Source organism: Schistocerca nitens, chromosome 1, assembly GCF_023898315.1.
Source record: "Schistocerca nitens isolate TAMUIC-IGC-003100 chromosome 1, iqSchNite1.1, whole genome shotgun sequence".
Taxonomy (NCBI): Eukaryota; Metazoa; Arthropoda; class Insecta; order Orthoptera; family Acrididae; genus Schistocerca; species Schistocerca nitens.
Genome location: NC_064614.1, coordinates 249,032,302 through 249,060,059, shown reverse-complemented (window position 1 = coordinate 249,060,059; position 27,758 = coordinate 249,032,302).

Here is a 27,758-nt window from a genome sequence, read left to right as displayed (position 1 = left end):
CAAAACTCAAAAAGTTGGAAAGAAAATTAGGGGTCGCTATGATTTTGCGTTTGAAGCGCATTACACCATATGTTGCTGTGTATGAAATTTAGCTAACATCCTGAATTTTTGTTTAGACTTGGGTGGAGATCTCTATCTGCCTCCGATCTCGAGAAAATGGATCCCATGTAGCGCGCTCACTTCCGATCTCACGCCCGCGAGAGTGAAATACTCGCAACATCTCTCGTATCTCCTAAACCGATCGAGACATCGAAACGAAAGTTTGGCGAATGATAGCACACAAAGAGGAGAGTGTTTCGCCAATTCTTTCACACGCGGAACTTTCTTATCTATGGCAATATATCAGTACTTATACTCCCCTTTTTATTTATTTCACTCCAGTGACTAATTTTTTAAGAGTTATCGACAGCTAGCGAAACAAGAGCTTCCTAGAATGAAAATAAATATGAAATCTCTTCTTGTATGTTACTGCAAACCGACACTATGAAGTTTTTCGTAAACTTTGCAGGACTGTGATTGCCAATTACTTGTTTAATGAGGCACTCCATTTCGGAATTCTGTCTCAATAGCTGCTGTGAGATGAGTTTAACAAATTGCACTGTGACAAAGGAAGTACAATTAAACCAGTCACCAAGAGAAATGTGGCCGTTACAAACGGTGATGCTTCTTCGAACGAGGAAGGATTAACAACTCTCACAAAAATAGATTGCCAATTCTGTTGGAATTTTGATGGAATCCCCATAACCCATCGTATTTTTAACACTGAGCGACTGGAATGGAAACTTACCAAAGGATTTTATTCCTTCTCTTGATCTGAGCAGTGTTAAAATAATAACGAGCGTTCCTTCAGGCGGAATGATAGGCACATGTCAGATACTGGTTACTCACCTACGGCTTGACAAACTGACAATGTGTGATTGCGAATAAAATAGTTGTTGTTTAGAAAAAAATACAACTGATCTGTCGCACAGCACAATGGTCAATGTATTGTCAGCAGCGGAGGATAATGCGCGCGACAGGAATGCAGAAGCTAGCCATGTGTGCCTTGTGAGTTGGAGTTCGAAAAACATTATCATGAAAGTGGATCTGCCTTTGTCAGCTGTTAATTTCAACAAATTAAATATGTCTAATCGTAACATTCTTTTAGGATATTCTTACTTTCGTAATAATACCGACCATTTTCTTCATTTGTGTAGCCTGTTGTATAATTAGTTTATTAATGCTGATAATGTGCATGCAACAATTGAAATGCTTTTTCTCATCACGGCGAACCAATTAAAACATTGTTATTTGTAACTGCTTTCCGACTGTTTCTAGCTTGCAGTGGAAATGTGATGTTCACATGCCTGTAGTACAGTGTGTCGTATTACATTATTACATCCATATCAGAGTAATCACAGTGAAACTTGTATACTTCAGATCTTGGACACTTTTTACCAGGAGCACAAAGGGATCACAACTGAGGAGATTATCCCTTTCTAAATTTTTGTAACAGATCGTACAGATACGCCAGCATACTAGGCAGCGAGAAGATAACCTTGTTTTACTTTCCTGCCTTGATTCTTAATCACATGATTGTATAATATTCCTTGCTTCCTTATTCAGTACCCACTTTCTCTTCTTGCGATCTGAAAACATCGCGGAGGCATATGATAAAATTCCAGTGGCCAATGCCTCATCAGTTACTGAAGTATGAATTTTTCTTGACAGAAGAAAAACAAAACTATACAGATATAAATAACAGAAAAGTATAATGTACTAACAAAAAAACTGGAGCGTTTAAATGGGGAAGAACGAAACACTACCCAAAGGCAATAAAATTTAGTACACAGTAAGGCAAAATTTATCGTATTGGCAATACTACCACTGCTCATATGCGCCGTTTCGATGTGAGCATATGGCTGGGCTACTTTTCCGCTCCCCGCCTCAAATTTCCCACGGTGCTAGCGAGGCACGCACGACGCGCGGCGCGAGAAACTGTGCCTCAACCACAACGCAGCGCGACCTGGCGCAGGCGCGTGTCGCGTCCCAGTCGCGTCGCAATTTGCGCGGTCACATTTGAACCTGTGAAGTTACAAAAACGCGCGTTGCGCTGCGTCGCGCCACACGCGCTATACGCGTCTCAATTTGCGCCAAGCCTGACGCTCCCCTTCTTGCAGGTAGCCGATGACCTCTTGTTTTTGCTCCGCCTGGCATCTGCATTGCAACGATTCCCGTCATCTGCACAGTTCTGACAAAAATCTTATGCCTAACTTTTTCCCATGACCTTCTATGTTATAATAAATTTACATAACGATACATTGATGGTCTGTCATTTCAGACACTCTTATTTTAATTTTATAGTTATCAATCTACGGCTATCATTATAACAAAATCTTGGTGTATCTAATCTAGACATGGAAATAATCTATCTTGATATTTGTGTAGAGACCGATCTCACTACTGTACATGGTGTGTGACGCTATACTGGATGAACAACTAAATGTGCAGGCCTGCACTAATATTACTATTACTTATATAGAACGACAGTAGACATGCTCAAGAGTTAACTACCAACTGCCAACGATCTACATTCTATGTCTTTTGAATAAATTATGTGATTATGCAGGTGGAAGTTTTACTGAGTTATAAAGAACATGCAACTATTCTACATTCGTTCGCCCGTCGTCCCTCCACGTGGGGTCTGTGGTTTGGTGACCTGAAAAATAGCATCCCAACAGGTGCGCGCCAAACACTTATGGTAGAAAACCCCCACAATATTAAGGATGTAGCAATTGTTAAATCCTAAAGTTTAACTTATCATGGTATATAGTACTCTCCTTTTTTCTATTTTTATTTATTTATTATTTTTTTGTTTACCTTACACAATACTCTGACATAATTCCTGTTACGTTGAGATGTCTCGCTGCTCGAAAACAGTGATGTGCGCGCCGTACGAAATGACCTCCGAGTTTTCATTACGCCTCACTGAAACTCCGGAGACTGGGTTAGTCATGGCTATACAAGACAATAAATTTATAGCTGAACTTAATTTTGTATGTGATGCAGTTTTAGCAATGAAAGCGCACCTTTCCAGAGGCAATGTAATATGATCAAGTCAAGACTGGTTCCTGTTGAGGATTCAGTCGCCCACCACACGCCAGCTGCACAGTATGTCACGAATATCCAAGTATAAGTCCCTGGTTATTCATCTGTGACAGTCGCAAGCAGCATGCTAAATCCCCAACCAGCACATTGGCGTGGTAGGCTTTATGCCCGCATTTCTACCGTCTAGGGCACCATTGGAGTTAAACGCTCACAGGTTCACCCCGACTTGCAAGACAACGATGCTGGCGCATCACTGTAAAAACTATACTGCCCATATTCATCCTCGAAATCACGCAATATACCACAATCTTGCAGTGCACTGTTGCGTGCCTGCAAGCATTGGTATGAACGTCTCACGAACTGTTTGTGGCCGCTTTAGAGCGTATCACGACTTCTCAGAACGCTTCTAAGAGCACGTTCTTGTATGTGCCCGTTTGTGCGACATCTCCTCACTCATCATAATCCCCCAACATGGACACCAGACAGTAAAGGACAAAAACATTGCTCATGAAAAGGTAGTGTCTCCGACTCCATCGACATTGGAAGTCGCGAACATAAACAAAAAAAGGATAGCAGCAGTAAATTCTTATGCGAGACAATGCAGCGTGTTAATACTTCAGCAATCTTAATCTATTAATGCAACGATTATTGTTCCCTGAAGAAAGGTTCATATATTTGCCTATTCTACTATGTACACCACTTAAACTACTATTATTCCACGAACTTCTTTGTGTGAGAGATGTGGTGGAGTCCTATGGACTAGCGCCAATCCCTTGTCAGACTCCCCCTCCTCTGACGTGCATTAGGATTTTCAGGTCTAATTTGAATCTCCTGGTTCTCCTGTTGTCCTTGGTTTCGCTCTCTCCAGGTTCGGTCGCTTTGCCGTTCGTTATTCCTCCTGTCCCAGATTCCTTGTCTAGATTGACCCTGTTCCTTGACGTTCTGGTTTCCGTGTCTCTGGTTTCCATAACCTTGAATAGCGTAACCTTGATTTCCGTGACCCTGGTTTCCTAACTGACCAGTGCGATTATGCGATCTGTTGTCGTCTTCCCTTGCTGGCCAGTGGTATTTGTTATTTTGCGCCTTCTTCCTGTCCTTTGCGTCTTGTTTATCAAAGACTACTTCGAGTTCGCGCAATAGACTCTTGAATGCTTCTATGTCAGATCCACACTTCCCGACAAGTGTCTGTTGATACCTAACTGGCAATTTGGAAAAGCAAAATTTGATGATTTCTCCATTGCTATATGGACTATCTAAAAACTGATTTTTCTTGAGTAAATCATCAAATAATTTGGTCTCGCTCCTATGCCCGGACACTTCCAGTTCAGGACAAAATATTATTTCCTCTTTAATCCTGTCTTGCGTTTCCTTTGACCAGTAGGTCCGCAGGAATGCATCAACAAATTCCTCATAAGTCCGACACGTCGCTGCCACACCCCGCATCTTTTCCGCGGCTTGGCCTTCGATGTGTCCACACATGAATTCTACTTTTGCCTAGGTTGGCCATGACGACGGTAGTGAATTTATAAACTGCATCACCCAGCTCTTCGGATGCATCGACCCTCCATTATCTTTGAACTTCTGGAATTTTAGTATCGACAGGAAGTGATTCTGATCAAAATCCTGTCCGATCCTCGCACTGGTGTTGTCACTCGTTTCCGATACTTGCACGTCTGCTGAGTGTCCTGATCTATCTTGCTGATAACTGTGATGTGCTACCTCTGTATCACAGTTGAAGTGGCACTCCAAATTCACTCTCCTAAGTGGGCTACAATTATTGGAGCTACTACTAGGTGTTTCTGCGTGTGCCTTCTTAGTTCCGCACTCTGTCACTGGGCTAGAGCACGGCGGGCTTTTCCTCGGAGACACAATTCTGTGTACTCCATCATTGGTATCCGAACGCGCAGTGCTCGTGTGCCCGTTTCGCTCTAGTTTTGCTATCCGACTCTCTACTTCTTTCATTAGTTTCGTTACGTTCGTAACCGCAATATTACCTTGAGTTTTTAAGAACGCTAGGGATTTTGAGTGGGCTTGTGTCGTACGTCACAAGCGACCTGCAAGTTGAGAAGTTACTTTTGCGATTTTCATTGCCCCTGTTGCTGCCGTTTTGGCTAGGCCTGCTACTTTTTGTGCTACCATTGACATTTGTTTTGCTTCTCTACATTCTTTCTTTATTGTTAGTAATTCCCCACGAATTTCCCCTATATGCAAATTATTGCCTCTGTGTCCTTCTTACGCTGTTTCTCATCTTCTTCCTTCTCCTTCTTACGTTGTTTCTCATCTTCTTCCTTTTCCTTCTTACATTGTTTCTCATCTTCTTCCTTCTCCTTCTTACGTTGTTTCTCATCTTCTTCCTTCTCCTTCTTACATTGTTCGTCAGCTTCTTCTTTCATTGATCGTAGGAAGATCAGTATTGGGTTTACGTCATCTTGTTGATCCTCTTCAAACATCGGCGATGTAACTCTGGACACCTGGGCGCTAGAGCTCTGACGTGGCCGAGCTGGCCCCTGTCTGCTCTCGTTCGTTTGATTATAAACTTCTGCTACCGTCTCAACTTGTGTGCCTGTCTCTGTTTCATCCTCTACCTCACTATCATAATCACGACCGCGACGCTGCTCTAAGATCGCGTCCAAATCACCTTCCTCACCAATGACCCCGGCGTCCTGTCCTGCTAAAAATGTGCCCATCTCATCTCCGAACCTATCCCCGTCAGTAAACTGCCCCTTATCCATTATGCAATCCTCTTTTGTTTCACCTTCGCTCGATAATAGTCGTGCCTTACTTCTCGTGATCATTCATGAAAAACAAATTTATCTAAAAAATGCACAATAAAAATAATCTACTCCCAATACTTTTACACATAAACATAAAATTTCAACAACGTCGTCCCAATGCTATAATTACATGCACGATTTGTTGTGGTACAGAAACCGCACACAAACCCGACAAACTGTGATGTGGTACGGACACCACATAAAAGAAACACAAAAAAACAATGAACAAACAAAAATATATACTTAAAACAAAAACTGTAATCATGCGCCGCTACTTAAAACTAATCACGGAACTATAAGAAAAAGAATTTGGGTGTAAATCATTAAAAAAAAGTAGAGAGAAAAAATTTGAATGTTCCTACTAAGAATACTGTTTGCTTATCAGTGATTCACAGGAAAGATCCTGGCAGAGTCGCCATTATATGCGAGGTGCCGGGGCTAGCAGTGTATTTAACTCCTAATTCTTCTCGAATGTACATATGTAAATGATGCTCTAAGCCTCCCTATTCTAACTCCGACTTTTACTGTTACACATGGATTAAAAAGAAACGTGAACTGACTGTAATCGACCCTGCAAGTGGAGTAGAAAAGAGTTTGGCACCTGCAATAATTTCATTTGACAAATAAGTTAAATAAAGGAAAGTTTCATTAACATAGTAAGAAATGATAGGGTTGCTCTACTGATTAACAGAATGAAAGTTCTGTCCAAAATAACAATATGATTTATTATAACTCAAAATAATAAACAAAAACACATGAAACATTTACAATACATCACATTGGCTCAAATTGGATACTCAAATAAATGCTGTGAAGGTGAAGTTGTCCCTACACTAGATTGTGACATTTATGACGAAGTGGTATGTGGAGCCAATTCCTTGCAACTCAAGTCTTAAGAGAGACACACAGCCAACCGAACATTAATTGCTGCTACAGTAGTGAGAATTCAGACAATGAACACCCAAGACAGAACAAAGTTAGAAAAAGACGAACAGGCGCGCTCTGCTTAGCTCTGATTATCACCTAGGAAAACCCTATCTGCCGGTGCTGCGGGCATACATTACCAAACTGTCTTCTTAACTCCAAGAACACGATCTGGCGTACCGGAGGCGATGGCTGGTTGCTTCGACGTCCCGTCGTGGTGATGATAATGTCGCGAGTATAGCCCGAAACTAATTATCCTGGTCTGATTGTTCCAGACTAAAGACTTCCTAGCAATACAAATGCGCTCTGAGGAAGACGGAGAAGGCTCGCCACACAATCACTGACGGTACAGTGATTGATTTTAACAAGCGAAGTGACACTGTAACTCCGATACAGTCAACTTTAGCCAGAACTGCTCAAGACAGACAACATAGGCCGCTTGTACACAGAACGCTCAATTGCCAACTGTACTCAGAATGTTACGTTGAAGTCGAAACTTCAGCAACTTCGTTAAACAGTTACAATCAAATAAAAGTATATTAGACAGCCAACGGAAGGCAGGCTGTCCAGAGCAGCGAGAGCTCAGTCTTGTAACCTGCTCCGACCAAAAGGCGAGAGCCGACTCCCCACAAGAGCACCCGTACAAACCGAACACAGAACGTTCCCGCCCCACGACAGTGGCCGTGATTAAACGTTCCAATCAGCAACTCGAAAACCGGCGGAAAATTCCACTCTATTGCCAAAGCACTACCATTCCACCAATGGAGATTCCTAGCGCCAATTTCTGCGCCGATTTTGCTACGTCACGGAGCTATGCCCTGAGCAAGCCAATCACAGTTACGATTTTGCAGAAAACGCGGGAACTGCCTGGGAACACAAGTCATTCCCACGCCTCGCTGGTAGCCCGCCAGAAAGTGTTTTTGCTAAGTTTCTGCGAAGTAACGGAACCTCTAGCCCAGCCGCTACTTCAGGCCCCTGCGGGCGTGTCTTTTGACAATGTCGGCGTCTGGAAAGCATTCACTCGACTCCCTCACACCCGTCGGCTTACCCTTTCAAGATCAGCAGAGCCCACCTGTCACCGGACCACCTGGGTGACGAGAGATGCTGCGTGGGAAGTCCGCGTGTGAAGGAATAGCAACTTTTCACCGCATGCAATTAGAGAGGAAAATCCTAAGATAGAAATATGAGAGGGGGCTCATGCCACCTCTCAAGGATCAGAGTTTGTACAGAGTTTCAGGGAGAGCATAAGGGAACAATTGACAGGAATGCGGCAAGGAAAAACAGTAGATTAAGAATGGGTAGCTTTGAGGGATGATATAGTGGAGGCAGCAGAGGATCAAGTAGGTAAAAAGACGAGGGCTAGTAGAAATCCTTGGGTAACAGAAGAGATACTGAATTTAATTGCTGAAAGGAAAAAATACAAAAACACAGAAAATGAAACAGGCAAAAAGGAATACAAACGTTTCAAAAATTAGATCGACATGAAGTGCAAAATGGCTAAGCAGGGATGGCTAGAGGACAAATGTAAGGATGTAGAGGCTTATATCACGAGGGGTAAGATAGATACTGCCCACAGGAAAATTAAAGAGACCTTTGGAGAAAAGAGAACCACTTGCATGAATATCAAGAGCTCAGATGGAAACCCATTCTAAGCAAAGAAGGGAAAGCAGAAAGGTGGAAGGAGTATATGGAGGGCCTATACAGGGGCGATGTTCTTGAGGGCAATATTATGGAAGTGGAAGAGGATGTAGATGAAGATGAAATGTTAGATACGATACTGCGTGAAGAGTTTGACAGAGCACTGAAAGACCCAAGTCGAAACAAGGCCCCGGGAGTAGACAACATTCCCTTAGAACTACTGACAGCCTTGGGAGAGCCAGTCCTGACAAAACTCTACCTTCTGGTGAGCAAGATGTATAAGACAGGCGAAATTCCCTCAGACCTCAAGAAGAATATAATAATTCCAATCCCAAAGAAAGAAGGTGTTGACAGATGTGAAAATTAACGAACTATCAGTTTAATAGGTCACAGCTGCAAAATACTAACGCGAATTCTTCACAGACGAATGGAAAAACTGGTAGAAGCCGACCTCGGGGAAGATCAGTTTGGATTCCGTAGAAATGTGAGAACACGTGAGGCAATACTGACCCTACGACTTATCTTAGAAGAAAGATTAAGGAAAGGCAAACCTACGTTCTAGCATTTGTAGACTTAGAGAAAGCTTTTGACAATGTTGTCTGGAAAACTCTCTTTCAAATTCTGAAGGTGGCAGGGGTAAAATACAGGGAACGAAAGGCTATTTACAGTTTGTACAGACAGCAGATGGCAGTTATAACAGTCGAGGGACATGAAAGGGAAGCAGTGGTTGGGAAGGGAGTGAGACAGGGTTGTAGCCTGTCCCCGATGCTATTCAATCTGTATATTGAGCAAGCAGTAAAGGAAACAAAAGAAAAGTTCTGAGTAGGCATTAAAATCCATGGAGAAGAAATAAAAACTTTGAGGTTCACCGATGACGTTGTAATTCTGTCAGAGACAGCAAAGGACTTGGAAGAGCAGCTGAACGGAATGGACAGTGTCTCGAAAGGGGGATATAAGATGAAGATCAACAAAAGCAAAACGAGGACAATGGAATGTAGTCGAATGAAGTCGGGTGATGCTGAGGGAATTGGAGTAGGAAATGAGACACTTAAAGTAGTAAATAAAGTATGCAAGGGCAGTGCATTGGCGGAGATGTCATTTGTACTCAGGTGATTCCTCTGGAAAGGTTTCCGACGTGATTACGTCCGCGCCATAGGAAGTAACAGACGTTGAACGCTGAGTGGTAGTTGTTGCTAGACAGATGGGACATTCCATTTCGGAAATCTTTTGAGGATTCAGTATTCCGAGAACTGCTGTGTCAAGGATGTGCCGACAATACCAAATTTCAGGCAATACCTCTCATCACAGATAACGCAGTGGCCGATGGCCCTCTCTGAACGACCAGGAGCAGCAGCGTTTAAATAGAGTTGTCAGTGCTAACAGACAAGCAACACTGCGTGAAATATACGCAGAAATTAGTGTGGGACATATGACGAACACATTCGTTAGGACAGTGCGACGAAATGTGCTATGGCAGCAGATGACCGACGCGAGTGCCTTTGATAATAGCACGGCATCGCATGCAGTGCCTCTGCTGAGCTCGAGACCATATCAGATGGACCCCAGACGGCCGTGGTACAGTCAAATGAGTCTCGATTTCAGCTGATAAGAACTCATGGTAGGATTCGAGGGTGGTACAAACACCACGCAGTTATGGACCCAAGTTGTCATTTCGGAAATTTTGTGGTAAGGCCTTATGGGACCAAACTGCTGAGGTCATCGGTCCGTAAGCTCACACACTACTTAATCTAACTTAAACTAACGAAAAATTTATTATCTATGTACATACGTTCCATGCTTTCCGTCTTAAATTCACGACCTTTTGAATACGCTCTGCGTATTACCAAGTATTTGTCATTTACAGACAAATTTTAGTTTTGAAAACATGATAAAGCAACACAATTTCCAACTATAATTTGAAGCCTATTGTTACTCCCATTCCTACATTGAGACGTCTCACAGTTATCAGTCGTCGAAGATACACTATTTTTCACTTTGTTAGCACCATCATTACCGTTTTGTTTTTTACATTCGCCGTCTATTTTAATTGTTTCAGCACCACTGTTAGTATCCTGACTGTCAAGGTTTACATGCGTTTCCCAGGAATGAACTGCTCGTAACGAATGACTTAATTTTGCTTTGCACGGAGGACACTCTGGAATTCCGTAGTACTTACATGCTTGCGAGCACTCAGTTCACTAACAATGCTACTTGTCTCATAAGCTCGCAAGTAATGGATGGCTAAGCTTAGATAAAAGCAGCAATGACGGCACGAGAATAACGATTCAGTTTGAAATGTTTTGAAATATTTAAATACATAACGCTTTTTCCAGAATTGTGAGCAAACATGCTAATGTTAAAACTGTAATAGTGTATTAATATTTTCTGTGAATGACTCCACAGGTTTAAATAAGATGTTAAGTTTTTCCACACCCAGTGAGCAAGAAATAGACATCCCTGGTGGTGATGGATAATTTAAAATAAGAGGATGGGATATGTCCGCAGCTCGTGGTCGTGCGGTAGCGTTCTCGCTTCCCACGCCCGGGTTCCCGGGTTCGATTCCCGGCGGGGTCAGGGATTTTCTCTGCCTCGTGATGACTGGGTGTTGTGTGATGTCCTTAGGTTAGTTAGTTTTAAGTAGTTCTAAGTTCTAGGGGACTGATGACCATAGATGTTAAGTCCCATAGTGCTCAGAGCCATTTGAAGAATGGGATGGTCTGATACAGTAGAGGAAAAGGGGGGGGGGGGGGAGCCTCTCATCCGCCCATCTCCCCCTCTCCTACCAGCAAGTCACACTCTGCAGTAAGTTGCATTTATTAAAGCCCACAACGCGGCCATAGCATACCTTTCTTCTCTTTCACCTTCAGATAGGGCTTCTTGTTCCGGGGAGAGGAACCTCCAGGATGTGGTGCTTGTGACGTGCAGATAACGGTGCACCACATTTTAGTAGACTCTATTTTGTATTCAGACAGGAGAGTAGCAATTCACTTATCAACCGATTTGGCCTCTATTTTAAATGCCAATGACACAAAAGTAGTACGTCTTTTTCAGTATTGTGTGATGTTGGACTTGTTTCCAAAAATTTTAGGGCGATATTATAATGTGTTAGCAGGGTGACTCTCAACCGTGGCTTTTGTAAGTGAACAGCCAATCTCATATTCCTGTGAATAGATTTTAGTTCTCCTCCTGTCTTACTCGTGATTTAATTGACAGTTTCAAAACACCTGACTATTTAAAACACTCTCTTGTATGATATGAGCTAATATGAATGTGCTAGGGATGATGGATGAGACCGGGAAACAGTAAGTTCGATTTTTATCTCCAGTTGCTTTTCATTTCTTTTGAAGCATCTTCTAGTTTTTAACCACATTCGTTTCTACTAGCCTTATATCCAATGATAACCTAGTCGCTTAGTGCGCATACACACACGCGCACGCACACACACACACACACACACACACACACACACACACAATAACTGTAACTGCGATGGGTTCGATATCCAGACATTGTTCATGAAATTTGGAAGAGAAATAAGAGAAACTTATTCTCTAGGACAGATTCCCTGTTGAAAACATAGCTAGCTAATAGGACGCTGACTACGGCTTTTTTCACTTTGTTTCACTATTTTACACCACCTGTTTAAGTTAACTTACGTTCGGTATCCCGCCAATGTGTGTGTGTGCGTGCGTGCGTGCGTGTGTGTGTGTGTGTGTGTGTGTGTGTGTGTGTATGTGTGTGTGTGTGTGTGTGTGTGTGTGTGTGTGTGTGTGCGTGTGCTTATGTGTGTGGGTGGTGGTGATGGTGGTTAGTGTTTAACGTCCCGTCGACAACGAGGTCATTAGAGACGGAGCGCAAGCTCGGGTTAGGGAAGGATTGGGAAGGAAATCGGCCGTGCCCTTTCAAAGGAACCATCCCGGCATTTGCCTGAAACGATTTAGGGAAATCACGGAAAACCTAAATCAGGACGGTTGGAGACGGGATTGAACCGTCGTCCTCCCGAATGCGAGTCCAGTGTGCTACCCACTGCGCCATCTCGCTCGGTGTGTGTGGGTGTGGGGGGGGGGGGGGGGGGGAAGGGGGCATCGTGTGATACCCATATGTTGGTAGATCCCTGGCTATGCACGGAATGCACTATCGATGACCAAACTGTTACCGCCCCACGCACACTGAGGAGTGAGTACCAGTCTCTTTTGGAGGGCAGACACTCCACACAGTCGGGGGATATGGCCATCAAGCAAGGAGGCCATTGCTCTGGTTGGGTGGGAACTGTGGGGACAGCCCTCTTTCTGAGTAGGAGGCATCTTGGGGGATATATGGTGCTGTGAAAAGATCTAAGCTATCAGTCGGAAACTGCAAGGCCCCGACAGTCTCTTCGGACAGGTTGTAATTCTTCAGTGAGGATTGTTACTGTGCAGTACTGCTGCAGCATGTGCGTTTTCGAGTTGCGTTCTGATGGCGCACTTCGCGAGTGCTTCTCTCTCCGCTGTCAGGAACCGAACCAGACTGGGCTGGGGGTTCAGTGACGGCCACCAAGGAAAACTGGCCCTGGGGAAGCAGAGGCCGCCGAGCCGAGGGCAGTTAGTTTGGAAGCAGCAACAGTGGACTGCAGCGGTCAGCACGGGACGTGGCCGGCGGTAACGCGGACATCGTAGAGCTGTGGTAACGGATGGTGTCCATCTTCCAGCGTCCAGAAGAAGATGACAGCCCGTGGACAGGGAGCAGTTCGGTGGAGAGTTCCTTACTGCGATAGAGAGCAGAGCATCAAGTGCAGTATTATTTTTGTGTCCCATAACTGCAACTGGCGAGCATTGGTAGTTGTCAGAGTTATGGCCAGCCAAAATACAGTACGGTGGTGTGCGCTGATACGGGTGACATCATCCTTGTGTAGTTCGTCGTTGTGAATTACGGCGAAGCCCTGAGGAATTTTAGTTTACTATAACTGTACTTCCACGGCATGGGTATGGTGCTGTCTAAGTGTATTGTTTTGAATTTGGAAATGCTACTAGACCGTTACGAGATCATTGTGTGTTAGCAATAAGTCACTGTACCCTTTGCTTGTTTATGCAGTTTTCGCGCAGATTCTATAGTAGTTTTTATATCCAGGTAGATGGTGTTGGCCGGCCGCAGTGGTCTCGCGGTTCTAGGCGCGCAGTCAGGAACCGTGCGACTGCTACGGTCGCAGGTTCGAATCCTGCCTCGGGCATGGATGTGTGTGATGTCCTTAGGTTAGTTAGGTTTAAGTAGTTCTAAGTTCTAGGGGACTGATAACCAAAGCAGTTGAGTCCCTTAGTGCTCAGAGCCATTTTTTGATGGTGTTGTTCTGTTAGTTGGCTGCCTGAGATACGATGAAGATGTTCTTAGTAGTAGTAACTGCACCTCATTCTAGTGAACCATTCGGTTGTCGTGATTTTGCTTTGGTTCTTTCTTGAAAGTCATTTTGAGGCGGAAACAATATTGTTTACTTGCATAATGTATACCTGTGTCTTAGCATAAGCTTTTACAGTAAATTATAGTAGCCCACTTTGGCGATCACATTATTTTATTTCTTTGAAGCGAGTAATTGTTTTGTTTTTATGCCGTTTGTTATCTGAAGTTAATTATTGCAGGTGGTTTGGTGCGAAGGTTTACTGTTTTCGTTTGAATCTTGCTGTTGAAATTGTTGATCAATAAAAGAAAAATTGTTTAAAAGCCCATGCTTGCGCGACCCCCGGTCACTCTACTCACTCACAGCCAACTACCACTCCACATTATGGCGCTAGGAATGTTCTTCCCTTGGCCATTACGTGGGAAGAAAGCAAAACTAAGAAACTTGCGGAAATTTACTCCTCTCAGTTCCTATTTTACACTCGGAAAGACAGAACATCATGTCCCTCTATTAAGCTAGAATGATGTGTGGAAAGTATTTGCGGAAATCTCTTCCCTTAGTAAATTACGAAATGGTTTCATTTTAATTATAACAGTGAATCTTACCCAGTCTCTGCCGTTACTTTCCCGTAAAAAACTTACTTGGTGATGTACCTGTTACCGCCGGCCGAGGTGGCCGAGCGGTTCTAGGCGCTTCAGTCCGCAACCGCGCGACTGCTACGGTCGCAGGTTCGAATCCTGCCTCGGTCATGGACGTGTGTGATGTCCTTAGGTTAGTTAGGTTTAAGTAGTTCTAAGTTCTAGAGGACTGATGATCTCAGATGTTAAGTCCCATAGTGCTCAGAGCCATTTGAATCATTTGTATCTGTTACCGTAACACCCCAGAAGAGTCTAAACATGGCACGTGCTATTATTTCTATGCTGCAGATGGAATGAAGGACTCCGCCAGCAATTGAAGAAGCGTGGGATCCATTTCGTCTGTCATGTACGTCGACGCCTGCCAGATATCTGCCAGACAACGGGATTGAAACTGGCGCATTCATCATCACAGTAAGATTTGTTTCCAGAGATGGAGAAAATCATGATTTACACTGTGATGTAAAGCCATATTTCCCACCCATGAAGCAGTGTCTCAAATGGCATCGCGTTAGATTTATCTTCCTGGTGTACATATGACCCAGTTTGCGCAGGATGTTCTCAACCACTCAACGAAAAATCTCATGTACGCTTTCTACTTTTTGTGTCAGTTGCGGCTATTAGTGAAATATGTTCTCTAATCGACAATTGTAAAATCCAGGAACTGAAGGTCGTCGATCATCTATCATATTCTGAAGCTCAGGAAAATATAATAGTTTATATCCTGTTGCAGTATGGTCGACCTTTGCCGCTACTGTGGCCAGTTCGTCATCAGTATCTGGCATATTTACCCCCTCGACAACGTCCTCCCATAGTAAGTTGTAAATGTAAATTCTGTACACAGTGGTTGGCGGGTCCATCGGTACCGACCGATTGCCATGTCATCCTCTGCCAATGGTGTCATTGGATGGACGTGGCGTCAGTACACCACTCTCCTGGCCGTAGTCAGTTTTCGTGACCTCCGGTACTACTGAAAGTAAATTAGACAATGAAGGCGACATCCTCCTGAGACAACTATCATAATATTTGACGTCTAGCTAAAGATCACCATCAAATTAAATGCGGAAACGAGGGCTACTGGATGTGCTATGTCTCTTCCTTGCGAACATATGCCTCTTAATACTGTGTACTTGCTGGCCGACCTCCATAGTCTTTGGAGCAGCAAAGGTCAACTTCTTTTTGGTCTCTTCCCTCATAGTGGTATTTTTACCAGTGCATCAGTTGTTGCTGAAGAGCTTGTGACCCATATTGCGACAGCAGCTGTTTTCTGTTTTTACCTGGCTACCTTTCGAACATATAAAAGACAAATTGATAACGTCTTCCTACGCTTTGCCCCGACCCCCCGACACACTGAATTAGGTAATAAACCTCTCACTGATTGGGAACTGCTTCACACTCTTGACTCGTCATACAATACGGTTACTGGCCATAATCAGATGATCCAACATGACCATCAACAGCTACAGAGCGAATAGCCTCAAGAACATGCTCCGCAAACTGCTTCAAAGGGTGATAGCTCGATATCGACAATTAAGCTGGGTTTTCGAATCAAAGGGCCCTTTGTCCCCCTCTCAGTGTGGTTTCCGGGAGGGACGATCCACAGACGACCATCTGGTTAGACAGGAAACAGCTACCCGACGGGATTTTTCTAAACGCTAACACCTCATTGCAGTCTTTTTTGACCAGCGTAAGGCATACAATTCCGCTTGACGCCATCTAATTTTGCATACATGAAGGGAGCTTTCGAGTCTCGCTACCGATTTTTATTCGTTGTTTCATGTTAGTAGTGGTACATCACTCAGCTGCGCATAGGCCAAAGAGAACAGCATCCCGCAGGGTTCCGTCCTGTGTGACACACTCTTCCTCGTCGCCAACAATGGGCTTTTGACCTCCGTCGGACCAGTGGTCACCACAACGCTGCGTATCAACGACTTTTGTATTTACAATCATTTTGAGGTTGAAGCTGTTCTGTCTGGTGTTTGCTTAGAAATAATTTGTTTTTGGAGATGGCCCGCCTTTAGCGAAAGACAGTTTTTCTATTTCGTTTCATTCTGCAGACAGGTTTCGTTGCTATAAAACAGGAAAAATACTTTTGACTACTTGTACTCAGTATATATTTGAAAAACAGACAAAACTTTGTTTGTGTACCCTGTTACCACACGCTGTTGATTTCCTGGATTTTATGTTATTTAATGCTGTTGTTTTATTTTACACTTTGTCAACTGCAACCATAAAGAAGTTAATGTAGAACAGTTGATTGCCTCTAAAATTTACGACTGGGCATGTTACAGTTCTGCCTCCCATTAACTAATACCAAAGAAGAATGTGTGTGTGTGTGTGTGTGTGTGTGTGTGTGTGTTTGCAATATGTTCGACTTAGTTTTGCTGGTTTCCCCGTTATCTTCACTGTGAAGGCTCGCATTAAGTAACTTTCAATGTCACGGTTTACTGACTACAGAAAGAAGATGGCTGACAGCTGAACAATCGAATGCCTTTTGGGCGGGAGTTTTTAATCTTTGTGGGCGTATCTGTCATTTTGTGTATGTTTGGAAGAGGGGTTTGGTGGTTTTATGGGTTGGTGTTATCTGATAGTTCTCAGATGGCAGAGAACAGAGTTCTATTGCAGAGAACTGTGTATTCACTTATTACTTGTTTTCCATCAATTACGGCCTGTGTATTTGATATTTTTATTCGATCATTAGTTTTTGTGGGGGCTGTTGCTGCATTTGAGAATTTTCAAGACAGTGTTGATGTTTGTTGGACTGTGTTTCATGTCCATAAGGTGTTCAGAAAATGTAGAGTGACAGCTGTTACTTTTTAATGGCCTTCTGTGTTCTGTGTATATGGTATTAAAGTGTGTGCTTGTGTGTCCTATATAAACTGATTTGTAGTCTTGGCATGCCAGTTGGTAAATACCAAATATGTTATGTTTGCCTTTGCGTGTGTTGATTGTTCTTAGTTTTCTCGATATTAGGTGTTTGGACTGTAGACTATTTTTAGCCCTTGTTATTGGAATATGTTGCCTATTCTATGGGCTGCTTTGTTGTTGTTGTTGTGTGTTTGTGTACCACTTGCTTGTGTTATGGGTGTTTCTTTGTGCTTGTGCGTCATCTCTGTGTTTGCGTTATGTGTGTATGTGCTGTGTGTCTATGTTAGTAAGTTGCTGACAGGTTGTTTGTTTCTGCGTGTTAGGTGTCCCTCTCTATTTTTGAATTGTTGTCAAGAGGAACTCTGGCAGACGTCACGGAAATGTACGGCGCCGCTTCGCCAACGGACAGTGCTTTTATCGCCACTAGGGGCGCAGCATTCGCGGGCACTATTTTGCGTCCAGCATGCCGGTGTCCACCAAGCACTGAACTCGTCTCCATTTTCCGGGCGTGTATTTCAGAAGGCGACCGCTGCTAGCAGGCAGCTGAGTTCACTGAGCCATATCCGTATCTACACCTCGCAGTGACAAGAGTTCCGGCTGCCACGTGAAGTTGGAAGTTACGCCTCTGCAGTCACTATGTGCAGCTAGCAATCATCTCCGAGCCTCTTGCTGTCCAACACTGGCCTCCCGTGGACTCTGGACATCAGGACTTGGTATCTGCTGATTGTAATTGACTTTCGTGATTGTGTTCAAGGACTGCCGTCCAAGATTGAGTCCGTCTGCACTCAAGTTATTACTATTAAACGTTATGCAATGATTGAAGTCTGACCCGGACATATTTATTTCAAGTGTTAGAGTATCTGACAAGAACTATAGGAGACGGTTATTCTGTATCAGTTATCGAACAAGAATATCATTAATTGTGTTCAGCTAATCTTGCTAATCAGTTGGATCTGTGGACGTTAATTTTTTAGCTGATTAAAATAAAGAGTTTATGGTTTCATCTCAAACTGTGAATCTTATCTGGTGTTGGGAACCCAAGTAAGGTCACTATAATGCCGGAACTCGCAAATATGGTAGAGATACAGCTCCTCTAAAAACATAACCCTGTAATGATGGACTGAGCTGAAACGAAAAGATTACAAGGTCACATCATATTGGCTCGTTTACGAATATATCTATTGGTAATCACGGAACGTTCAAAACAAAGTTGGCTTAAATAATCTGATGGATGCTACTGCAGAGCTTCAGTCAACCTGTCGTATTCTTGTGGTGAATGCGTTTACTGAGTCCTTGAAGACTCCTCTGTTAACGAGACAACATGTGCGAACGATGGCGTCAGTTATCCTTTACAATGTTCTGCATCACTCTGACGTCATAACACTGTTTGCTGTTTTTGCCTTCGACGGCTCTTGGCTTCAGAAGCGCAACAGAGCTGCAACATATTTCATAACAGCTGTCTTTCCGCCAACTGTTTCAGTAATCTTATTGGTTATGAGTCAAATGAACGCTAAATGGTATTGAGGAATGGCGCAATATATAAACGGAAAATGTAAAAGGTAACAAACCGAAAAAGTTTTCTTATAATTTCCTTCTGACCGCAATGCGTTTATGCCCCATCTTCCCTAAGCTTTTTTATTTTCATTTTATATTTTTACGTATTAAGAATGTTAAGGCTTTTCCATGGTAGTAACTTCTGGAGTTTCGCAGGTCTTTGGTTAACGTATATCACAATGGTTATGTTATGTCACAGTGATAGTATATTTAAATTAAATAACTTAATTTCATACGTCTGTTCCCAGTGACAGACACTGATCGATTTCATTAGGAGCTATACATTTCAAGCAATGAGAAATTACCATTAGCCTCAGCGAGTATTAGTTGTTATACAATGATTCATGTTCACTGATTTTATACCACGTAGTTTTGCTTATTATAGTGCTTATTTATAGCGGCTACGTAATTTATCTAAATCCATTTTAGTTTTAGACATTATATAACACATTACTAGAATTACCAGTCCGGTTTCTTAGTTCATAGCTTCTGAAGTTTTCGTAGTTTCGAAATATTTGAAACAATAAAAATTATGCTTGCGTTTAGATTAATGACTAGCATCTAGATCTGAAGAACATAATGTTTGGTGTAGTCACAACAGTACCATTTTCCTTCCTTTCTCATAGAATGATGAAATGTTGTCCATCAAACTGAGGAGTTCTATACTTGCGACGTAGCATCGGTCAAATCACTTAGTAATAATAAAAGAAAGAATAACGAGCACTTGAAGCACTAAACGTACGTCTTTAACCATTGTCACTTCGCCAGATTAATGTATTTAATGTACAGGGAAAATTTGCTATTGGAACAAAGTACAGGAAACGACGCACAAGAGGATACGGAGAAGAAAAGGTCATATGGACATACAGCTGGAAAAGCGTTCCAAGGGAGGTACATGCACTTGAACATGGAGATAAAGTATCTTTGACAGTGTGGATCTCCGTGATTGAAAGCACACGTCAGAACACACCAGGCAAGTGGGAGTGTTCAGTCTGTGCTAGTGTTTTAGCTCCACTGAAGAGCGCAGTTACCTTGCCCATGAGCTGAGCGAGTCGGCAGCAGCAGTGAAACGGATTACACCTAGCAGCGAAGTGTGAGGGCTCTCTTGAGTTTGGAGCTAAAACACTAGTGCAGACAGAAGATTCCCACTTGCCTGGTGTGTTTCCACGCGTGATTTTAATCTCTGAGACCAAGAGTGCCAGAGATCTTCTATCTCTACCTTCAAGAGGGTGTACCTCCCTTGGAACGCATTTACATCCACATGACCTTTTCTTCTCCTTATCTTCTCATGAGCCTCTTCTTGTGGTTCGCCCCATTTAAGAAAATCACCCGACAAAACTTGACTGGTTGTTGTTCAATCGATCGTTTCATGACGAGAACAGAGTTCATCCAGAGTCATTTACTAATTTGGAAATAGAGACAGAGTGATTCTCATTAACGATAAAAGCCTCCGAAGCACGTAGATGAAGCTGAGACAAGTAGTTTAATATAAGACACACGGGGCTGGAAATGTCGGAAGATATCCCAAAAGTGGATGACGAATGTTGAGCATTTGACGTCACCAGATGACGTACCTCGCCGCATCCCAACCCAAGTGAAGTCATGTTTTCACGTCGGTGTGACTCCCGGCCTACGTACTCGACTTTAGCGGGTCGGAGTCAGGTTTCGAATCTTGCGTCTGGCAGGCAGTATTTTTTTGCACTGCGCTAGACAATTGTGTGTTTACATTTAGGCGACAGTCATTATTTTATATTCCGGCCTCGCGGTCTCCGCTGTATAACTGCAAAGAACAGTACAAGAAAAGCCTTCCAGCGTCACAAGTAAATTCGTATAAGCTTCCGAACTGCATCGCGGTCACTAAATGACCTACGTGTTCTTTATTAAATAAAATCAGTAAACAAAAAAATAAGGGACAAAAGGAAATAGTAGCCCGCATCTCGTGGTCGTGCGGTAGCGTTCTCGCTTCCCGCGCCCGGGTTCCCGGGTTCGATTCCCGGCGGGGTCAGAGATTTTCTCTGCCTCGTGATGGCTGGGTGTTGTGTTATGTCCTTAGGTTAGTTAGGTTTAAGTAGTTCTAAGTTCTAGGGGACTGATGACCACAGATGTTAAGTCCCATAGTGCTCAGAGCCAAGGAAATAGTACGCAGCATCCGCGTCAAGCGGTCTGTAATAGGGAAAACAGGGTCAAAGGGAGACTGAACATGAGTCGTGCTGCGAACTTTCTCTTTATTTTAATAGAACATACTAAGTTAAATTTATCAAACATCCATTGGAAAAACACCTCGAGTGGTTTTGATACTAGAAACAGAATAGTTAACAATCATAAAATTGTACCAGATTGATTAATAGCAGACAGATTAAATACAATAATCAAACCTTTAGCAATACAATGAAAGAGCTAAAAATTCATTGTCGAAAGGAACTTTATGGTTTACAATCCAAAAAAGAAGTACTCCGCAAACAAGCACCATATACGAAAATTATTGTACTGTTACATAGCGGAGGTGCACAAGGCATGCAAGAGAAATAACCGGACATAACTGATGTTTAATATTGTGTCCTGAATGGTACAAATGATCGGTGAGAACCTTCATAAAATTAACAGATCTTAAATATCAGAGTGTTGGGCAATTCAAAAACCAACAGTACATACAAGAAGTAATCAGTTGGCCGAGCCACACTTGCATAAACATATTTAACTAAATAATGTTTACAACAGAAAACATTTACAAAAGATGTATGCAAACAGAGTAGCTTATCTGAGAGATGCATAGCACTGCCCCAGAAAACATTTACAAAAGATGTATGCAAACAGAGTAGCTTAGCTGGGCGATGCATAGCAAGGCCCCGTACAGGCGAGGGTAGGATCGACAAGTCGAATCGCACGTGCAGCGAGGTACGTCATCTGGTGACGTCCCAAGACGTCCACTTTTGTGGTATATGCGATTGCAGTCTTTCTCGGCGTATTCCACTGATGAATTCTTCTCGGGTTATCAGCCGAGTGGTGGCGTCGTCTTGTCGCAACGTTTCAATGAATTTCGTACCCATCATCTTCTGGCGAAGTCAGTTCGCTGATAACTCGAGAAGGATTCACCACTTTTGGGGTATTTCCCTACATTTGCGGCCACATGTACCTTACATTAAATTACTTGTCTCAGCGTCGCCTACGTCGCTCCAGTGGTTTTCAATGTTAATAATAATCACTCTATATATGCAGACAGAGTCGCATAAGAGATAACACAATTATTTCGTGACTGCTTCGAGATATTGGAAAGAGAGTTTCAGCAAATGGTAGCACAGAGACTGGCTTATAATCCTAATTTGTGGTTAAATCTCTTAACACTTGTATCGGTTGCGATACTGAAGGAAGTATGGTTTTTTAATGGAACGATATACTTTTTTGTTGAAAAACGAGTTAATTAATATAACGCTTTTTATTACTGATTTTGAAAGTTTTCCAAAAATAGCTGAGAAACGTGGTTAAACTGGATGGAGAGGAAATCAGCTGTTGCGGTAAAATCACCACCAAGGGGGTCGCTCCTGCCAGAATCCGTCATATCAATCATTTCTACTGTTTACTTCTTTCCATAAAAGTTGCTCAATGAATAACTTAACCATGAGTACGTACACACGTTTTAAACAGTTTTCCTGATCCCGTTTTGATAACGCTAGAAGTTAGCTTATAGTTACGTTTATAACCAGCGTGGGTGGGTCTGGAGCTAACTCGTATAAAGTAGGACCAAGAGGAAACACCTTTTATCCTAATAGCGTAGGGAAATATTCTCGTTCCATATAACGATGGAGTCTGGCATGCGGTCGACATTTGTCGTGTCTACACCACAACAGCTAATTCCGACTGCTTTGCTTTCCAGCTTTAGACATTCCTCGTGTACTTTTGCGAAAAGTTTCAACGCCAACATTAACGAAGCGTTACATCAATGTACTCGTCTTCTCAAGAGCTTTCTAATGCCGTATAAAATAGTGCAGCGTTTATTACAAAGTGTGCTTACCTCAATATCTCGGTTGATACAATCGCTATTTTTCAACCATACACAAAAATTACGTGCCCGCTGCATACCATCAGACGCTGAAATCTTCCTTTCGATATCTCGAACCATTTGCAAAAGAAAATGGGTGTGACAACCTGCGTATTAGTTACTTCCAATTGTTGATGATATATATATCTGACAAAAGAATAAGCCGGATAGTTCTCAAAAGCTACAACAAGGTCATGATAAAGAAAAACGAGTTGGTTAAAGATATATTGTGTGTAGGTACCTTGATTATAAGAGGCGGTTTTAATACAAAGGAATTGGAGCTCATACAAAACTTGAAGCAAAAAAATATAAACAGTGCTGTAATAACAGAAACAGAGAAGATACCGAGAAGAACAAAAGTTTTAAATAATTACACATTAATTTAGGTGGAGTCGAACAAACGAAACAAGTAGTGAATGACCTAGACATTCTTACAGAAGAAAAGTGGAAAAGAAAGAATTTTATGACTGCGTAAATGAAAGGATAATACTAGTTGCTAGATACAGAACTGTAGAGGACTTTTATGTGCCATAGGAGTATATGCACATGAAGAAGGAAAAATGTAAATTCTGAAATATTTTATGAAGACCTGCAAAAACAAGAAAGTATAATATCTGTAACACTGATGGTTTGTTAGTATTAGGAGACTTAAATGCAAGAATTGGAAAGGTATCAAGAGCAATACAGTCGCTACATTTGGTGAAATAACTTTAAATGGGAAGACATGAAGAGATTTTGTTACATTGCATCATCTAAAAATTACAAATAACTTCTTCAGAAAGAAAAAATATAAACAAGTGCACCTGGAATGCAAGAATTTCACACTCAGTAATTGGCTATGTAATAGGCAATAAAAAATAAGCTCTCAAATTCGAATACTCATGTGTTTCAGGTAATGATATAGGCTTTGATCAATTCCTAGGTACTTGAAAGATTGAAATATGGGAAAGATGGGGGAAACAAACAAATGTAAAGTAGACCCAAAGCAAAAACTTGAAATATAAAGTTCATCTTCAACAGGAAGAAAGCATAAGGAACTTACATCAACACAGACTCACACAGGAATTGCAAATGTTTGAAACTCAACACAGTATTGAAGAACAATAGGAAAGAATAAAAACATCAATGAGGAAAATAACTATTGACGTACTATGGAAAAGTAAAGCATCAAACTGGGAAAGGGGTCTGAAAAAAACAGAATAAAAAAACAGTTAACAATATTGAAGGAAACCAAAATGCTTATAACACCTACTTACAAACACAAGCAAGTGAAGCCTGGAGAATATATAAACAGAAAAGAATTAAATAAAGAATTTAATAAAAAGATACCATAGTGAATCGTGGAAAAGATTCATTGCTAATGTAGAACATGACATTCACAGAAGACAGAATATAGTGTTTAAACTTATGAAGCATATGAATACAAGAGAGAAAGCCACTGTAAACATTAATCTAATAGCAGAGGCTCAATGGATGCACCATTACAGAAATTTGTGGTATGATGAATATTGTGAAGAAAGTTATTCGTTGATAATTGATAATAATTCTGTAGATAAATAGATATGAAAAAATTAAAAGCAGCCTTAAATGTAACAAAAAGAAAAAAAATTGAAAAGCTATTGTCCTAGATGGCATTCATGCTGAGTTAATCAAATATGGAGGAACCATTTTAGAAATTTGCTTCCTCTTTTTTTTAAAAAAAATATATGTTCTCTACCTGTAGCGTGGAACACAGCTGAAGTTATCTCTATATTTAAAAAAGGTAGTAGGAAAGACACAGGAAATTATAGAGGAATTAGTTTACTGAAGGCAGGATACAAAATTACGGGAAAATTCATTATGAAAGGCTATAAACTATCACTGATGCAATAATCGGAGAAGAAGAATCAGGATTCAGAAACGGACGCTCATGTAATGATATCGTATTTATAATAAGACAGATTACTGAAAACTGTCGGGAATTTGGTTTCAAAACGCATTTATTGATTTTGAGAAAGCGTTTGATAAGGTAAGAAGACTCCTTTTGTGCAACATATTGGAAGTTAAAGGTTTTCATAAACATCTTATTAATACTATATGTAAATACAAAAAATAGTTAAAAGTTCAGGTTCGAAAATGTCAGAAGAAATTTTAATAAATCGTTTTCGACAAGGCTGTAGTCTATCACCCACTCTACTTATTTCACATATTGATGACCCAGTTATGAAGTGAAAATATGAAATGGGATCTAGCGTTCCACTAAATACTCTGTTATACGCTGATTACCAGATAATTATACAGGAAACGGAAGATAATTTACAAAGAGGAGTACAAAGATTGAGCCAAAACGCAAACGCAGTATATCACAACTTAAATATATATGCAAACAAGACAAAGACAATGGCTCTCAGAGGAAAGAATCCAGTCAGATCGAAAATAATAATGAATGAGAAAATTTTAGATCAAATGTCCCACTTCAGTTACCTAGGATGTAATACCAGTCAAAGACATTGACAAAAAGGTTACTTAATATCAAGCTATCTGCGGAACAACTGGAAGAACTATGGGAACAAAAACAAGAAAAGAAACACAAATTAAATTCTATAAAATTATGGCGGTACCCACTCCTGTATATGGTTCCAAATCATGGACAAAAAAAAAAAAAAATAGAAAAACACTTCTACAAGCAGCAGAGATGAACTTCATGAGATATGTAAGAGGCTGTAATAAAATGTATAAAATATGAAACAACAAGATGAGATTTAAAAATCTTTTCATTTAATAACAACATAGAAGGAAATAGAATGAAATGGAAGGATCATGCGACAGAACGACAGAAAATAGAAAGCCAAAATGATAACGAATTATCGGTCGCCTGGAAAGAAAGAACTAGGCATACCTCGTAATAAATGGGTGGATGGATGATAGTGACCAGAACAGGTGATTACAACACCTAATCCGTGGAAGGAGATGATGAGTTCAAAAGTTTCTTCACGATTTTCTGTCAGGGCTCTCACTGAAAGGGGTTGGGCCAAGAGTTCATATTTCATTTGTTATGTTCAGTCAATTTTATTGTTTTGTCTTGATCTGCAATAACACGTGTCGAGACAGGTAGTGTCTTTGTGAGTGCATTGATCTCTTGTAGCATGTAATAGATCAATTCACATTTCGTGTGTTTTATGGTGAATATATCTTAATTATTGACCAGTTCAGTCCGTTTACTGGTCTGTAGAAATGACCTGTTGCCCTATGTCATTAAGTTTTATTCACAACTGAAACCCCTGCTAGATGAGAAGAAGGCAGATGTCATCGCGGTCGAAGGAACAGAAGACTGTCAGGTGAGGTTCATTCTCCAGCTAACAAGGAGTCATCGGCGGGTAGTTCATGAATTCCGGTTCACGTCACATTTCATCTAGTTTCAGTAATAAACAACAGGTACAAAACATTGCACCTGCAAGCGGAAGGACGGGGGTTCAGATTCAGTTTTCCCATAGTTTTCTTAATCACTAAAGGCATATAATGGGATGGTTCATTTGTAAAGGGAACGACCGATTTCCCTTTTTCTTCCCTCCCCTGTCATACCTTGTGCTCCGACTGTAATGATCGCGTCGTCGACAGCACCTTCAGCTCTTAACTTTCTAATCTCCCTGCAAGAAGACTCTTACTTTCCATCAATTACAGCAATTTTATTGATCACTGTGCAACGAATTTATCGCTTGGTGCGCTGTCAGGTCAGTCCAGTGCGGCGATTCACACGGTTAACGGCTTGCCTCGAACTGTGTGACCGACAAGGAAATTATCAGATATTTATTGGATATGAAAAGCACGTATTGAGTGTTAAGTGTATATTGTAATATTAGTATCTGTTTCGAGAGCTTAAATAAACTTACATTCGATAATGTAACCACGCAGGTTCATAAAACCCATCTGTGTAAAAATTTCTTAGATCGTCGCTGAGCTGCTACCAATTGATATTTCAAAGTATACCTTACGCGCCACGGCGCGGAATACGAATTGTTCATAATTTGTATCGATAGAGATATTATGTGTTTCTTATTTTTTGACAGCTGAAGAATTGTAATCCTCTTCTGTTAACACAGTCGTGATATTTTTTAAAGACGGCGGACGCGTATATGGCGTGATCCGCAATCACTAATTAGTTATTATAAAATATTACTATTGTGCAGTACTATGTAAGAATTTATGTGTGCAGCTAAGATGAAATGTCGAATATGTTAAAGGACTTTATTTAAAGAAACAGCCAGCAAGATATAAAATTGAAATGTACGGAGCCTATTGTTAGAAATACTGACTAAGGTAATTAAACTGGTTATTGTGCTCTCAAATGCTGTAGTGCCTGCTTATTACTTAAAGTATTTCTGTGCTATCCATTTCCTATTAATGGCAACAGAAATAACGGTGGTTTTATAGTTTTCATACAGCTACCAAGGACCGACTTCATGTCGGCAAACGTCGTAGTTAAGGCAGAAGGTGCATTGCTATTTACCTTGTTTGTGATTTAAATCCAACTTCTTTTAATGTGTGGTGTAGTATAGCAAAGAAAATTTCCATTTCTGTCTGGTCCCTTAGGTTTCTCTGTTCGTAGTTGCTATGTCTCATATCCGGTCGTGATCGAACATGATCACGACATAAATAAATTAAGTGGCATTGCGAATTCTGTTCTTAATCTTGAGAACGCTACGCCTTCTGCAAACGATTTCAGGTGAAATATAGATAAACTATAACTTACAGCACTTACGTTTTTTGAAAAGTCTTTGCTCTTCCCGCCAAGAAGTGGTGCAAAACTCACAACAGATTTCTGAATCTTCACAAGAGAATAATAATTTCATCAAAATATAATTTAAAAAAGAAACACCACAATATGGATTGAGTCA